The sequence below is a fragment of the Aythya marila genome (genome assembly GCF_965140915.1).
Source record: "Aythya marila genome assembly, chromosome: Z".
In the NCBI taxonomy this organism is placed as follows: Eukaryota; Metazoa; Chordata; class Aves; order Anseriformes; family Anatidae; genus Aythya; species Aythya marila.
Window position 1 is genome coordinate 12,276,835 of NC_139080.1, and position 16,200 is coordinate 12,293,034.

The window sequence follows — 16,200 nt, forward strand, 5'->3', positions numbered from 1 at the left end:
GAAAATAAAATCACTTGTGCATATACTGGATATGTAGTCAAATAAGCCTATTAAGAAAACAAACCTTCTCCATATTCAAAGTTGCTCAAATGGTTAGGCTAAAGCAATGCATAAGAATTAGAGTGGAAGAGTTTTCACATAAACTACAGAAATCAAAGACATACCTATATTGTCAATACTGATTTCAGTTTTGAGAAACACAAATCAAAAAAGAAGACAGGATCAAAAAAGAAGACAGGATTCAAGAGGAATGTTTAACTTGCAGTCATTGAATATACCATATTAAACTGTGGGACCCATAAAAAAAAGACCTAATACCACAGGGTAAGAAAGAACTCTACAATCCTTAAAAATCAAGAATAGGACAGCCATCTGACGAAAGGGACAACTGGGTGAGAGAATAACTGTTTGCCTAATCGTGATTCTGGTTGTCCAGATATCATATTGCTTCATTAAATACACTATCTACCTTGACAGATAGGGAGTTTGCAACCTAGTCATTTAATTAAAAGCTGAAAGACAGACTCTGAAAAAAAAAAAAAAAAGAAAAGTGTGGAGGTGGCGTGGGAGAAAGAAAGGAAACAGCACTTTCTATCTTGTTATCTCAAGCAGTGAGGAATATACTGAGAGCAACAAATGACTAAGTGAGCTAACAGCAAGAACCTCTATTTCCATGAGCTCCTGTGCAGGAGATATGCAAGTTGTCTCTGAGCTCTGCTCTGCTCCCCAAAACATGGACAGCTTTCATTTCCACTTGGAAAATCACATTAGCAAACACAATTTTATTGATAACTACAAAGCCTGTTGACATTGAAAGAAAGAAAATAAATCACTTGTGCATATACTGGATATGTAGCCAAATAAGCCTATTAAAAAAAAACAAAAAAAAACAAAAAAACAAACACAAACCTTCTCCATATCCTAAGTTGCTCAAATACTTAAGCAAAAGCAATGCATAAGAATTACAGTGGAAGAGTTTTCATATGAACTACAGAAATCAAAGACTATACTATCAATACCGATTTCAGTTTTAAGAACCACATAACAAAAAAGAAGGCAAGAAGAATACAAACACAAGGAAGTTCAAATAGGAATTCAAAGCATAATGTTGAAAGTACAAGGAGAGGTATTGAAAAAAATATGATACAAAAGGGAAAGAATTCCTGGACTCAAATTTAGAAAGGAGATGATTATCAGGGCATAAAAAAACAACAAACCATACAATGAAAATAAATTTGTCTGCTATTACTCAAACTGAAAACCAGAAAATTTTAAATTGACAAAAAGGCATGCTTAGATAAGCCTTTTTCTCAACCTTGTGGTTCATGTCTTGTTTACTATCAGGGCTGAATATACAGCCCTTCAGATACCACATACATCTCTTATTAGTGTTACCTAATAAGCTGTATATTAGGAAATATAATTAACATCAGTCAATAAGCCAAGAGCCTCTTCCTCCAAGGTTCTCATCACATTCATGATAGACATAATCATATGCTCTCCCTCAAACTGTATCCTGAATTTTACCCTGTTTCTCTTGTTCAGGTAGTATCCATCAGATATTGACTGTTCAGAAGATATCTTCTGACTGTGCCATTAATGTGCCACCGGAATTCTCTGGATCTATGTCTTTCCTATTCCTTCTATTAGTCTTCCTTACTGTTCCCCATTACCCAGCAGCATTACAAAGTAATTTTTACCTTTCCTTCCTTTTCTCAAGAGCAGAGTCTTCACATATAAAGCAAGCCTCACAAGCAGTGACTGGGAGAAGCTAGCATTAAATTTTCTTTAATATGATTAATCTGTAAATGTAATGGATTCTTGCCTTATTCTATGAAGAACAGGTAATCAATTCCGATCATAGGCTGAATAAATGAACCAAAGCTTTGATTCAGTACAGCAATTTCTATGTTCTTGTGTCTGAAAAGACTTAAATACCTAAGGAAGCAAAGCGGTTTTGTGTTAGCAACCACGTGCCTGAGTATAAATCCTAAGCAACAAGCACTGAAGTAATCATCTTCTTGGATGTGGGCCTGTTAATACTTTTAAAAAACAGAGCTGGCAATCAAAAAGATCCTCTGTGTGTTTTTCTCAGCAAAGCTGAAGGTCTGTTAACAAGATGAACATTACTGCCAGTGTATCTCTCAGTGGAGGTATGACCAATATTTACTTGGGTTTTATCAAGACTGCAGACTGGAATTGCAGGCACCAACGAACATTAGCAAAACAACTGAACTCACTTTCTCAATTTTTCTGTTTGTAATTTGGATTTTATTCCAACACTTCTCAAATATTAAACTGAAAAATGGTACTTTAAATAAAAGTAGAAATGGAAAATATGCATCATTTGCATTTGTTCCAATTAACATTCTGGAGAAGTACACAACATTCTTCATAAGATCAAAAAAACAAGTGCTGGGGCTTCCCTAAACACTCTCTTTCCTAAGGTGACTGACAATGAAGAGATACAATGAAGTAGTAAGTTATGCATTGCCTGCAATTGTGAGTTTATTTCAGTGACACATGATTATATATTGCTACCTATTACTGCAGAGATACAAAGATACATACTAAAATGTGTTCATATATCTTCCACACAGATATTTACTCTGGCTGACAGCCTTTGACTTAGAATTCATGGGTAACAACATATATATAGAGGTATACTTTTTTTTTTTTTTTTCTTTCAAGAAATCATATACTTTTTGATTAATATACCCACCAAATAATCTGGATTTCACAACCTGAAAGTGTGCTTAAATTTGAATGTTTCATTCATCAAAACCTGTTCAGAAAGCAATTATAGCTACTATGTTACCTTCCTGAGAAACTTACTTTTAAATTTGTAAACCAGGTCAGAATTCTAAAAGGTAAATTGAAGAAAAAAAAAAAAGAAATACAGTTTTGAAAATATGTTTTATGAGCAGTGCACCAAATTAAAGATATTACAATACAATACAAGAATAATACAATACATTTTATTCCTATTAGTGCATAATCTCAGAACAAAATGGAATTAAATCACTGTAATCCAAGGAACATAATTCCCATGCAAAAGAGCCAAAGAACATAGGAATAAATTAATTTGACATTCATATATTATACTCATTTATTCATTGTTGTTAAAACTACAGTTTAGCCCTTTGGCAATAGCAGCCACAATACTCAACGTCTTCCACAGCCTCATTTTTCTGGGGTTTTATGTCAATACTAAATATATGCCAAATGTGAGTATTTTGATTTAGTAAAACTACTCTTGCATTTTACACTACCACAAATACCTAAAAAGTATTAAAGATGAAGAAAAATTAGACCTAAGTAGACTATCTAGGTCTTGTTTTGATTTCCTTCATGGTGATATTATGTAATTTACCAGATTTCACCACATGTTTCCAATGACTACTCCTCAATTCATGTCTGAATTTAATCAAGCAAATTAAATCTTAATACCAGGCATTTAGAATAGATGAACCAAAGTTACACAAATGACTAAAAATGGAGTGAGAAAATCATACTTGCTAGCATTTCACATGGAAGAAAAGAGATCTACTCTACAAGTTGGAACACCAAGACACATGGGTTTGGGACATATACTGATGGCCTGCTGTAAATCTGCCGCATCAGGTATATCTCAGATTTGTTATGCACAAACAGATCAGTTGTTCACCATGCGCACAGGACAGATGATGACATGTCCTGAATGCTTCTAACTCACTCCATAAACACAGAAAGCTTGATCTGCCTATTTGAACACAAATAATACGACTGGAGAGACTGCTGTTGCTTTGTCTATTCTTCAGGATTGCAAGTGGCAGGATAGTACATTACATGTACTAAATTACTGGCACACTGTTAAAGGAGTTAGTTGGTTTAAAAAAGTGGCTAACACTTGTTGCTCCCTAAATTGGTAATACTTGGTCAATGTCATTTATACTAGTAAAATCTAGAATAAAAAATCAAATTAATTCACATCAAACTACTTAAAGAAGACAGGCTATTTAACCAATGCATGGATTCAAGTGGTTGAGAAGCAAAGAAAAATGACCATAAGGATAGAAAACAGACCAAGAGAGAATATAAATAGAAGTGTTTGTATAAAATTGGAAAAAATGCAAGGAGGAGAAAAGGTCAAGAAGACAAAAAAGTAGGAAAAGTATCCCGCTCTGTACCCAACATTCAAAATAACTATTAAACACATCAGTAATAAACAGAAGCACAAGAGGAGGAAATCAAACATGATACAAAACCACTTGAAAACTGAAAGTAAAAAATGAGTGAAAAAAAGAAGAAATGGGAATGAGTAACTTTTTGGGAAGTACAACACATTTCCTAATCCTCTTGTTTTCAATGTTAAGGTACATGTTTCTCTGAACATTTCTGGATCATAGTGCCTTTTCTTCAAGGACTTAATCCACAATTTCTACAGCTAACTGTTGCATGTATTCTAACAACTCTGATGTTAGAATGGCTCAGCATTAAGTATGCTCTTGACTCTAACTTTCCTGTTGTACATTTTAAATAGTTAATAAGAATGACATCATTTTTAGCTCACAAAAGTAGCCAAGTCTTCCCTGTCCTCTTTGTTTCATTTCTTCCCTTGAAGTGCTGGCATAAATTCTCATCAGGTCAGTGGCAACTACCTTAGAAATGAAGCAATAAAATAAGGTCAATTTCAAGTTTTCTATAACTGCCTTAAACATGCAGCAAAATGTCTGAAACCCTCTGGTTAGCTGGCTATATCTTATACATAGGATTCTTCTGTAAATTAAATGAAATAGTAAAAACAACAATTCTGGGGAAAATAAGTCAGATATTTGAAAAAAGAAGAAATACAGAAGCTCTGCCTTTACTGAAAACAGGAGTGGGATGCAAGAAAAGAAGCATCAAAACCTGACAAAACCCATGGTCTTGGGTAGGTTTAGATTAAATGCACTGTGAAAAAAAGACACCATGAAAGAAAATAAAATATAAAATAATGTTAAAAGCAAAATCACTATGATAATCAGATATATCTCATTTCACAGTTTGCTTCAGCCCCTTCTTTTCTGTACAAGACACTTGGCAGTATTACTAATGAAAAAGGCTCATCTGGTGTTATCTGCAGATAAATTAACACTGATTTTTTTGGGGAAAAGACAGTCATGCAACACTGAAAGAGATACTGAAACAAGAAAAATACAATAGTTAAAATGAGTAAATCCAGATAAACAGTTTAAACATAGGGTTAATTAAAAGAGACATTTAATCACATTCGATGTTATGTGACAATTTAAAACAGATAAGCACAATGAACTCCAGAGATTCTGCCAAACCAAGTAAAATTTAGTTGCTTGTTCATTCATTCTTATTTATTATGAAGCTTCAACTCAAGTGGAACAGTCTATTTTGCTTCTGAAAAAAAAACAAATAATATTTTATAGTTCAAGCAAAACCCAACAACTTCTGAGAGCAATTTAAGCAACTTTTCTATTTAAACTTCCTTTCCAACAAGCCAAAAAATACTATTTTTCTCTTGCATTTATTTATCTCAGTTCCACTTGGATTTTGATTCTTTTAGATATAAAATGCTGGGATGAAATAACATGTATGTTGGAGTGTGAGTTTACTTAAGTGACCCATGCATTAATTAATTCTTAGTAGTAAAGAAGACTTCTTGAAACTGTTGACAACTATTCTGCATCTCAGTGTCCTGTCTACAATATTCCTTATCACTGGGAAATTAACATATTTTTAATAGTGGTACACTTGTATGTAATTTTAGCCTGTCTACAGAGCTATGACAAAAATTAAAAAAAAAAATCCAAAGTCCATCATACTTTAATTATTTCTTCCTCGTTTCATAGCTAACTAAAACATGTCACATTACTTTCTTTTATAATATCTAATTTTATTTTATATCAATGTTTTACTTACACAAGTGGAGTCTTTTAATCCATCTAACTGGGAAATGCATTCACTTGTTTGAATAATCCAGGTCTGACATTTAAATCAGATATACTGCATGTATGTTTTTGCCTGTGCATATCTCCCTCACTCCTGAGGGACACCTGCACAGTGAAGAACAGACAGATCTTGTTGCTCCCTGATAAGGTCACAGAGGCTTAGCTATAATATAGCCTTGCTTAATCCTCATTGGTTTTGCCTACTGAGCACAAGGCTGTTTCCTTGACAACACAGCTGCAGTTGCCACAGCATCCGGAGCCACATGTGATGTCCAGGTTTAGGGTATGGCCCAGCTGAAAATCTATTATTCAATGCTATTTTCTACAAATCATTGTAGGCTAAAAATAAAATCAGTGAAAATCTTCCTTACGTTATATTTCTTCTGTTCATATTAAACCATTTGCTATTAATTACTTACAAAGCCATCCCCCATATGGGATGAACACTTCTGAAACTCAGGAGCCATGGCAATTCTAGTCGTGTTGAGCACACAGTCTAAGGGCATTTTTTATTCAAGGCATGTCATTTACATGCTATATGGAGGTAAGAATTAATTGTCAGTGTGAAATGTAATAAGGCAGACAGAATTTGGAAATGAATATTAAAAAAAAAAAAAAGCAGCAATGATCTTGAAAGTGGAAATATGACCAATGATATTACGAACAGTGAGAGGATTACACATAGTATGAAAAACTGACATACATTATCTCCAGTTAACCAGTTATGAAGCTGAGAATCATGCAAGAGCATGCAAAGCCTATTACATTTTTAAAGCCTCACCTCACATTTTAACTGAAATAGTCAACTATCCTTCGTAAGAGATTTGTCATTCAACAATATCAGTATAATGACACGGTATTAAAATCATTCATAGGGTTTCTCTGCTGAAATAGCTAATGCATTAGGAAAAGTGATCCCGTGAATTACCTTTCCGTTCTATTATCACTTAACTAGAGAGAGGTTATATGATTTAAAAATGCTCACAGTGTGTTTGTTGGTTACATGACACAGTAACCTTGCCTAACCTGTGTTTCTGCCTAACGAAATACCAAATCTTCCTGGAGCTCTTACCCATGACTGGAATTCTTCCAGATTTAAATTGTCCTGGAAATGTCAGGGATAAGTTGAAACTGCCAGGTGTATATGCACATGACTGCTGAAAAACATCTTGCCTATCACATGGGCAGTGAATACTTGCCAATAGATGAAGATTTCAAAGGTATAAGTATGACTAAATCCTCTGGTTAGAGGTTGATGGTAGACGAATTCATGACAGAAGCAAAGTACAGAGTTTCAATTAACTGCTGGAGGGTTGTACAACTTTTGGATTATATTCTAGGTGATACGTTCTACTTTAAAGAACAATAGATGCATGGGAATTCTACAGATGTTAGAGTGGTAGTCATAAATTAGCTGTGAGAAATACCACTCTCTGGGACTAACTGCCACTGAGCAGAAGCCCAATTTTTTAAATTATATTATCTTCCAAACCAGGCTGTCTGCAAGCAAACTGCCAGCTGAGAATAACCCACAGCCTGTATAAACTCCCAAACTTTGAAAATGTTTAGCAATGTCCTTGACAAAACTCTTCTCACTTGTACTAATAAGGAAACAGCATGAACAACTTACTTCCAGTGAGGAGGGTGAAAATTCCCTAGCAAAGTGACATTTACTAATGCAAGCACAAGAAAAGTGGTGAGCCCTCATGTGCCAAAACCTTCCTGATCTTGGAGCAGTCTGACCATAATCCAGACCTGACTCTCAATAAAGCAGTGTCTTATAACGGTGAATGATAGTATCAACCAACCTCTAATAGTGAATTTAGGACTAATATAAAGTCTAGCCTCTTTCAAGCAAAATAACACTAACAGTGGACTCCATCTAGAAACCCCAGAACAAAAGGAGTCTAATGGAATTCAAAATTGAGAAATAAAACAAAAATTTATAGCCAGAAATGCATTTGCAGAAGTAGAAGCCAGAAATCCTCCATTATTTCATTAGCCAGATGTCCAAATCAGTGCTTTAAGACATAACCGATCAGTTTAATCACCTCTTGAAAAACAGCTAAGAATTCTGAATTAGCCTGGAATATGAAGATTTCAAAATATTTCTTTTTTCTTCTTCTGGGAAGGAGCATTACTGCTACTATAAATCACTACCGCTACTCAGCCTATGTTATTTGTCCTAAAAGCATTACAGAGTAAGCATGTACTAAGCATCAAGAAAAAAGTAGATGAGATTGTGTGACTGCTGATCTATAAAGCTATTTGTACTACCTGAAAATATATGGCTGGGGATAATAAATGAAATATATCCAATTAAGAACAGGATGGAAAGGTAGAAATAATGGTCAATGTGTGATGATTAACAGCCATAAACACTAACTCATAAGCTCAAGATATTGCAAACTGGAATTTCTAATGTTCTATCAGTTTTGGCTGACTTAAATTTCAGAGCTTCTCTGGGTACATGATTTCTTCGCAATGGTTAGATTTAGAAACTGAAATTAAAGTTCTAGTTTCACATACATCAAGAGAGGGAGGGAGAAGCTAGGAGGCTTAAAGTGAAAAGTTTCAATACCAGTTTAGAGATGGATATAAAAATGAAATAGTGACAAACTACACAGAACACCAATATTTTAGATAAATATACACAGAACATTTTTCTAACTACAGAAGATGGATTTTACAATAATTAAACAGTAAAGCAAGAGAAAACATATCAGCTCTGTAGCTGAGTAAGTAAGTTACTATTTTAGAAACACTCTTCAAAAAGTATAGGAAAAAATGATACAATAAATATAGACAGATTATCCCTACTCTAGATAAAAGTTATGCAGTGCCCCCAATGCACAGAATAGGTAATTTATAAAATGACTTTGTTGGTTTAAATTAGTTCACACAATGCTGACGTGTTAACTCTGTATTGGCTTACTTTATATCTGATCGTGTATCAACCAACTATCCTTCCACAACTAATATAAAAATAAACAAGCTTTTACAAATCTTTTGTTGTGGGCACTGCCAAATTTCACAGAAAGGCACTATGTGGCCACATGCTGTAACCTGCCCTGCACTGGGCAAATTCAGTACTAGCAAGTGGAACAAGAGTGGGCTGAAGATGATATCCACGCTACAGTTCTGTGTGACAAATGCAGTTGGCAGTGATCCTCTACCAGGATCAAGAAAAGAAACAGGATACGGAGATAGGTCTGGAGAAATAGGAAGAGTTTTTCTTTGTCCCCTGTTGCACTGGAACTTTATACTAGATATTCACTGAGAGGTGTCTAAGTGATTTTAGTTTAGATGGAACAAGATTGAAGGAAGTAAAGAAGCAGATAATAGCTTGACCTCATAGTTAATGGATTCGAAACGTCCAAGCCTGAATAAGGCATTGCAATGTACTTTGTGGTAAAAACACTTAGAAGAGAAGGACTTAATCAATTGAGAACGCAGCAGTTTGTTTCTTAGCAACGCAGGTCACCAAGAATACATCACTCCACTCATAGAATTGTTTTCCTATTGAATACAGTTAAATTTAAGTTTTCAATTTTTCCTTTCAAATGCCTCAAGTGCGCGAGCTTACATGACAGAAAAAAGCAGTTTAGCACAATCACGAACATAGCCTCCCATGACAATGACCTTCCACCTTCAAGAACAACAGAGCTGAACATTTTAAGAAAGTTGGTTTTGTCTTTTTTGGGGGGTGGGTAGGGGTGTTTCTTTAAACACCTAACACACAATAAACAGTGTTTTCAAGCTGGATGGTCCATATTTATCAGTTTAGTCCTGGGAAATCAGAAGAACTACAAATGTCATTGATTTCAGAAAAAAGTATAAAATGTATAATCAGATTTATTTTCTACATACTATTTGCTACATAAATAACAAAGAAAATTTGGATCTTTGAAGGAATGCAGTAAGAGAGAAAATATCTATTTGATACTAAGACAGTTCAGTGATTGGCAGGATATAACAGACCTAGTAAAATAATTGAAGTTAATTAACAGCATCTGGTGAGCGAATACTTTTTATGCTTCAGTCTGCTAATGATTTATAAGTTAGAAGTCTTTGATTTAAAGAAAACTTTCTTTAAACTTGTGAAAACTTGTTTTGGATATAATATTGCCTAAGCAAAATTATTAGAAATCAAATATTTGCTCATTCCAATTCTGAGAAAGCTGTTATTTACAAAGGTGATTGAACCACATAAAATTCATATATTGCAGATGTAACACACTGAAGAGAGATTAAATAGCTTCTGGAAAGTGACAGGTCATCTAAAGTACCTTTATAAAGAGTGTTCAGGCTGTAAAGATTAAGCACCTTGCGTTATTGTTTCTCTGCGAAAACACTGATATAAAATATTCTACGCATTGCTAGAATAATACATAATCAAAAATAATTAATTACTGATTTCAAACCTTAATGATGAACAAGCAGAAGAGAAAGTTCATGAGATCTAGGAGTGACTTTTACACAAAACACAACTACATTCATACAGGCAGCTCATGTGATTATACAAAAGCTTATCTATAGAGAGCTCCAGAGTTAATTATTAGAAATTCTGAAACAGGTGACAATTGCAAACACAAATTTATTTGCATCATATATTTTGTATCTGCATCAGATAAAAAATCTATAGTTATGAAACAAACTTAATTTTCATAATCATCTTAATGACATCAGAAGAAAAACACAGTAAATAGGAAGTACAAATGCTCAGAAGAGAATAACAACATTACAAATTTCATTTTAATAATTCTTTAAAAAGAATGAATAATGACTAAACAACAAAAGTTTCAAGCTCAGTCCTTCTGGAGATCAGCACGTTGGGCAGGACAAGAGCAATTGCAAAGCTAAGCAAATACAAGCCTTTCTGCAATGGAAGAAGAAAGAAGAAAGAAGAAAAGAGAAGAAAAGACACTAGTTAACAGAAAAGAATGCAGGTGTACTCAGTAGTTCATGTTTAACAAGATGTACAGAACAAAGAAGTTCATGTTTACACCCACTCTAGAAGAACCTAGATATAAAATAATAAAAGCAAGTTACAAACAAAATAATGTACTGATCACAATAGTTATTTCACATTCATGGTGTTGTGCATCTTATAAGCTAACTGAAGGAGTCGTGGGAGCCGTGAACACCCCTTTTAAATATGAGCTACTCAGAAGTCCCAATTCATTCCCATTGTCTCATCTTTAAACTAGGTAATTATGTCCTGTTTACTGCAGATTGAGTTCTACCATCCTAGCTCACCAAGAAACTCCTCAGAAAATTCCGTTATCTATTTCCTTGATTTTTTATTGAAGGTAATGTTCATTAGATTATAACACAGATCTGTGAAAAATATCTTCTTTGGTCAGTTGAAAGATGCTGATATTATACTTAAAAGGTAGATTCTCTACTAATACCATATTAATGTGATCAATAAACTGAAACTTGTCAGTCATTCCTGATTCACACAGAGGGAATTCTCTCTGTATTTCTTCTTCCTAAAACATCCCTATTTGATATTTCCCTATATTCCCTATATCTTTTTTTTCTTGAAACTTTTTAGTTTCTTTCCTTTGAGATCACTTATTTTCTGGATCCACTAGTGAATAGCTCAGATAATTGGGACTTAAATAATTCATAACTCTAAAAAAAATTCAAAGTCATAATTCACCAGCTTCAAAATGAATTAAATTTAAAACACAATCAAGCACACAGGAAGAAAATGAAACTGCAGCTAAGATTATAAAGTTGTAGCCAACAACAACATATACTTGTTAAACAAGTATATACATTAATTGCTCAAAACATTCTAAAACTAATACGTAACAGTGTAAGAAGGATAAGCAGCTGTAAGCAGTCTCACATATTTTAGGTCAGATGAAATTGTTTGTGAAAGTATCACAAATCTAATGAATACTTTCAGATGAAAAAGTAGAAACATAAGGTTTCAATTTAGATTTTTTTTTTTTCAAAATAAGTTTCCTTTACTAAATTAATCTCAATTTTAAAATAAGATGAAAATTTGCATCATGGTTGGCAGGGCATCTCGTATAAACATTTCTGATCGACTTCATCAAAGTATAGAAATCAGAAAATTTTCATCATCTACAATGAAAAAGCAGATGAAATGGTTACATGACTTACATCATGTCACACAATCAGCAGCTCGGGCAGGAGCAGGTATTTATACTTGTTTCAAAAACCCAATGGATTCTTTCAGCTTGCAGTATCTGAAAGGAGAGCTAAGCACAGGTTAAAAAGGGAGCAGTAATACAGGTGCTAAAATCAGAAAAAAACATTTTTTATTTCCTAAAAACAACGTAGTTTCCAGCATTACAGAATGTATTTTTAAAGTGGTGTTGATAGATTTTTCTTACTGTTGCACTCAATGACAACTTGTCATGTGTTCAGGTAATTACCAAAAACCTAACAGCAAAATGAAACAACCCAAACTGCCAACAACTTCAAGTATCTGTCATATATGTTTTAAATCACTGCAACTCCAATTTCAAGTTCCATATCATAATTATCCTTCATTACAATAATAATGTTAAGACATGAAAGTAATTTCTGCTAATCTTAATTGTCCTACAGTAGTAATTTGTTTGACTACCTGCTTGTCTCTATATTCCTTGCTTAAAATTTTCCAGTATGACAATATTTTTTTGTATTGCATAATTATAAAGATGTTACATAATTGATCTCTTTTCATTAAATAATGAAATTTTAAGATGTGGACGGCGCATCTTACAAGAAAACACAGACATCTGATATCTTATGCTCTCACCTTTCTCCCAGTCTTCTAAAACCAGTGCTAGCATAGTCTCAAACCCCTTCATCATTCAGTGTTGGAATGTGCCCTTTAAAATTTGTAATATTTCAGCAAACTTCTAGATGCAAATGTAGAAATAAAGCCTACATGAAATCTCACGTAATCTTTACAGTATGACAGAAGTAGTTACTGTCTCTAGTTTTGGTAAAATTGAATCACTATAGAAAACATCACTAAAAGAATAAAGTAATTAAAACGATTTTAAACAAAACATTCTTTAAACAATGAACACATTTCAACATAATGCAGCAAACCTATTTAAACTTCCTATTAAGAAATGAGAAAAAATCTACAGTATTAAACATCTTACTGTATCTTTATTCTTTCTCAGATTTGATCGTATTAATAAACTACAAAGACATTTCATATCAGGAAATTTCACAAAAGAAGTTGCAGCAAGGCGGTTGTCAGTCTCTTTTCTCAAATGATAAGTGACAGGACATAGGGAACTGTCACCAAGTTGTGCCGGGGAGGCTTAGATTGGATATCAGGAATAATTTATTAATGGAAAGGGTGGTTAGGCACTGGAACTGGCTGCCCAGGGAAGTGGTGGAGTTGCCATCCCTGCAGGTATTTAAGAAACATGGTGCTTATGGACAGAATAGTTATGTGGATGGCTGGACTTGATGATCAGAAGGGTCTTTTTCCAAACTAAGTGATTCTACAATCCTCTCTGTAAGAAGTTAGAATCATAGTATTGTATAATGGCCAGGGTTGAAAAGAACCTCAAAGATACACCTAGTTTCAACCCCCCTCCTCTGGGCAGGGTTGCCAGCCCCCACAGCAGGCTGCCCAGAGATGCTTCCAGCCTGGCCTTGAATGCCTCCAGGGATGGAGCATCCGCAACCTCTCTGGGCAACCTGTTCCAGTGCCTAACCTCCCTCTGAGTGAAAAACTTTCTTCTAATTTCTAACCTAAATCTCCCTTGTCTTAGTTTAAAACCATTCCCCCTTGTCCTACCACTACCAACACTTATAAACAAGTGTTTCCCCTCCTGTTGATATGCTCCCTTCAAGTACTGGAAGGCCGCAATGAGGTCTCCATAGAGCCTTCTCTTCTCCAAGCTAAAAAAGCCCAGTTCCCTCAACCTTTCTGCATGGGAGAGGTACTCCAGCCCTCTGATCATCTTAGTGGCCCTCCTCTGGACCCATTCCAAGAACTCACATCCTTCTTGTGCTGGGGGCCCCAGGCCTGCACACAGTATTCTAGGTGGTGTCTCACAAGAGCAGAGTAGAGGGAGACAATAATTTCCCTCTCCCTGCTGGCCACCCGTTTTTTTTTGATGCAGCCCAGGGCATAGTTGGCCTTCCAAGCTGAAGTTGGCCTTCCTGTGCTTATGGACACAGTTTAGCTGTAGACTTGGTAGTTATGTGGATGGCTGGACTTGATGATCATAAGGGTCTTTCTCCAACCTAAGTGATTCAACAATCCTCTCTGTAAGAAGTTAGATGGGCCTAAAGGCAAGACACACAACATATACAACACAAAAAATTACAATATTCTCAAGATGAGGAAAGGTTAATTTTTGAGGACATTTAACCTAATAGAAAAAATAAATGATATTACACCTCTAGGCTAATCACAACAGACATACGCAAACACATTATTTTCATGGTGTGAAAATATTCTATCTCCAAAACCAATACAAAGCTGGTTCTTACTCCCTTTCCTGCATTCTTTCACTTCAGTCTACATTTTAACAGGCTAGCAAACTCTAGCTTCTCCACCCTTCCTACTTATTTTAAGACTGCCACTCTCCTAAACTAAGTGACTGTACTGTCCTTTGACTTAGATGTTTCCTGTCTCCTTCACAGTCTTACTGCATTCTCATTCACTGCATTCTTGACTGTAAGATTATTTTATCTTCCTAGTTGCAAGGAGGTTTTTTTGCTTGTTTGTTTGCTTTTTAAATAATGCTACTCTTTTCTCAGAATGTAGCTTCACATTTAGGAGGCAGAATACCTCCTGCTTTGAACATTAAATTTGGTATGTGAAACACATAAATTCTGCTGTCTCAGTACAGGTCCTTTTCAGTTTTTTAATTATTATGTTGTTCAATAGTAAGAAGTGAAGAAATTCAGATTTTAGCAGACCTGAATTTTGGAAATGTGTTCAGCTATGATGAAAGTCAACAACAAAACTGTACTTCCAGAAGAATGCAAAGAGGTGGCATCCCTGTCATAGGGATCTTTTTTATGGAGTTATTGATGACTCTCCTGGAGGAGGAATGGATAACTTTATCAGCAAAGAATGCACTAATGAAAAATCTCAAGGAAGGGAAAAAAAAAAAAAAAAGAGTAAGCTGCTCCTAAGATACCTCCTTCATTAAGGGTACAAAATAGCATATTTACCATTCTTGGTTGCTGCAAAGAGTACTTAATAATTTATTCTATCAACTGAAGACTTGCCAGAACACGTTCTGGGGTTTCTATTCCCCGTAGGAAATAAATTTTTTACTCAATCAGTCTGCTTGAAGATTGGTCATGTTAGTTAAGCAATGTTATTTTGATGGATATCAGCCAAACTGCTATCCCAATCATGCACTTGGAAATCTAACGATGACCTATATGCTGTGTAATTCACCCACAAACTGGCACGATTTGGTTTATCTTTTGTGACCTAATCCTGAATGCACATAGTTCCATCTGCAAAGACAAAATACGCTTTTTCTTATTCCCGTCTCCAAGACAGTAAAAGCTTAAGTAATGCAGAATTCAATGGACAACAGCTATTTGAAGATTTTGTGATTACATGTGAAAAACTTTTAGTTACAGTCCAGTATCATCAGTCCTCTGAAGAATGATACAGGGATTTGAAGCATATTCACTCAACCATACTTCATAGTAACTGTGCTTTTCATACATACGATACCAGCTTCCAAACAACTGTGTTCAGTAATTCGGTATATGAGGAAACTTTTTTTTGTTCACGGCCAAAGAACAACAAAAGTTTAAACAACTCTATCACCTCACAATTCTGTCCTCCTCAACTATTACACACACACACACAAAAACAGAGAGAGAGAAGAGATGTTCATGAAAAACATATCTCGTTCATGCTTCCTTTTTAGCTCCCTATATTGGGCCCATGCTTACAGTCAATTTCATAAGCCCTCAAAAGCTAATGTTGAATATTCTCAATAAATATTCTTGTAAAATGATGTTGCCCAGACTGCATCTATCAGCAATTGGTTAGAGAACTTTCAAGTGCACTCAACTTCATTTAACTCATTTGTTGCAACATTTTTAAGAATGCTGCTTGCAGATTATACATGTTGTTTTGATTGAGATGTTACAATGAAACTGCACCATCCTGAGCCAAGACAGGAAAGCCAAATGGATTGTTGCAAAAAGTAATGAAAAAAAGTAATGAAAAAAGTAATGTCATTAATGTGGCTAGATGAAAAGCTTCACTAGATTAACAAGGAGC

The 16,200-nt window shown here is 34.7% G+C and overlaps 1 protein-coding gene across 1 annotated transcript in view; it reads right to left on the reverse strand.

Annotated features, from left to right (window-relative positions):
* PRLR (prolactin receptor) overlaps positions 1–12,135 on the reverse strand; it is a 151,407-nt gene extending 139,272 nt beyond the window's left edge. The window contains exon 1 of the mRNA XM_082782987.1: positions 12,084–12,135. The gene's annotated coding sequence lies outside the window, so the exon portion shown is untranslated. The remainder of the gene's footprint in view (positions 1–12,083) is intronic.
* Positions 12,136–16,200: the final 4,065 nt, after the last annotated feature.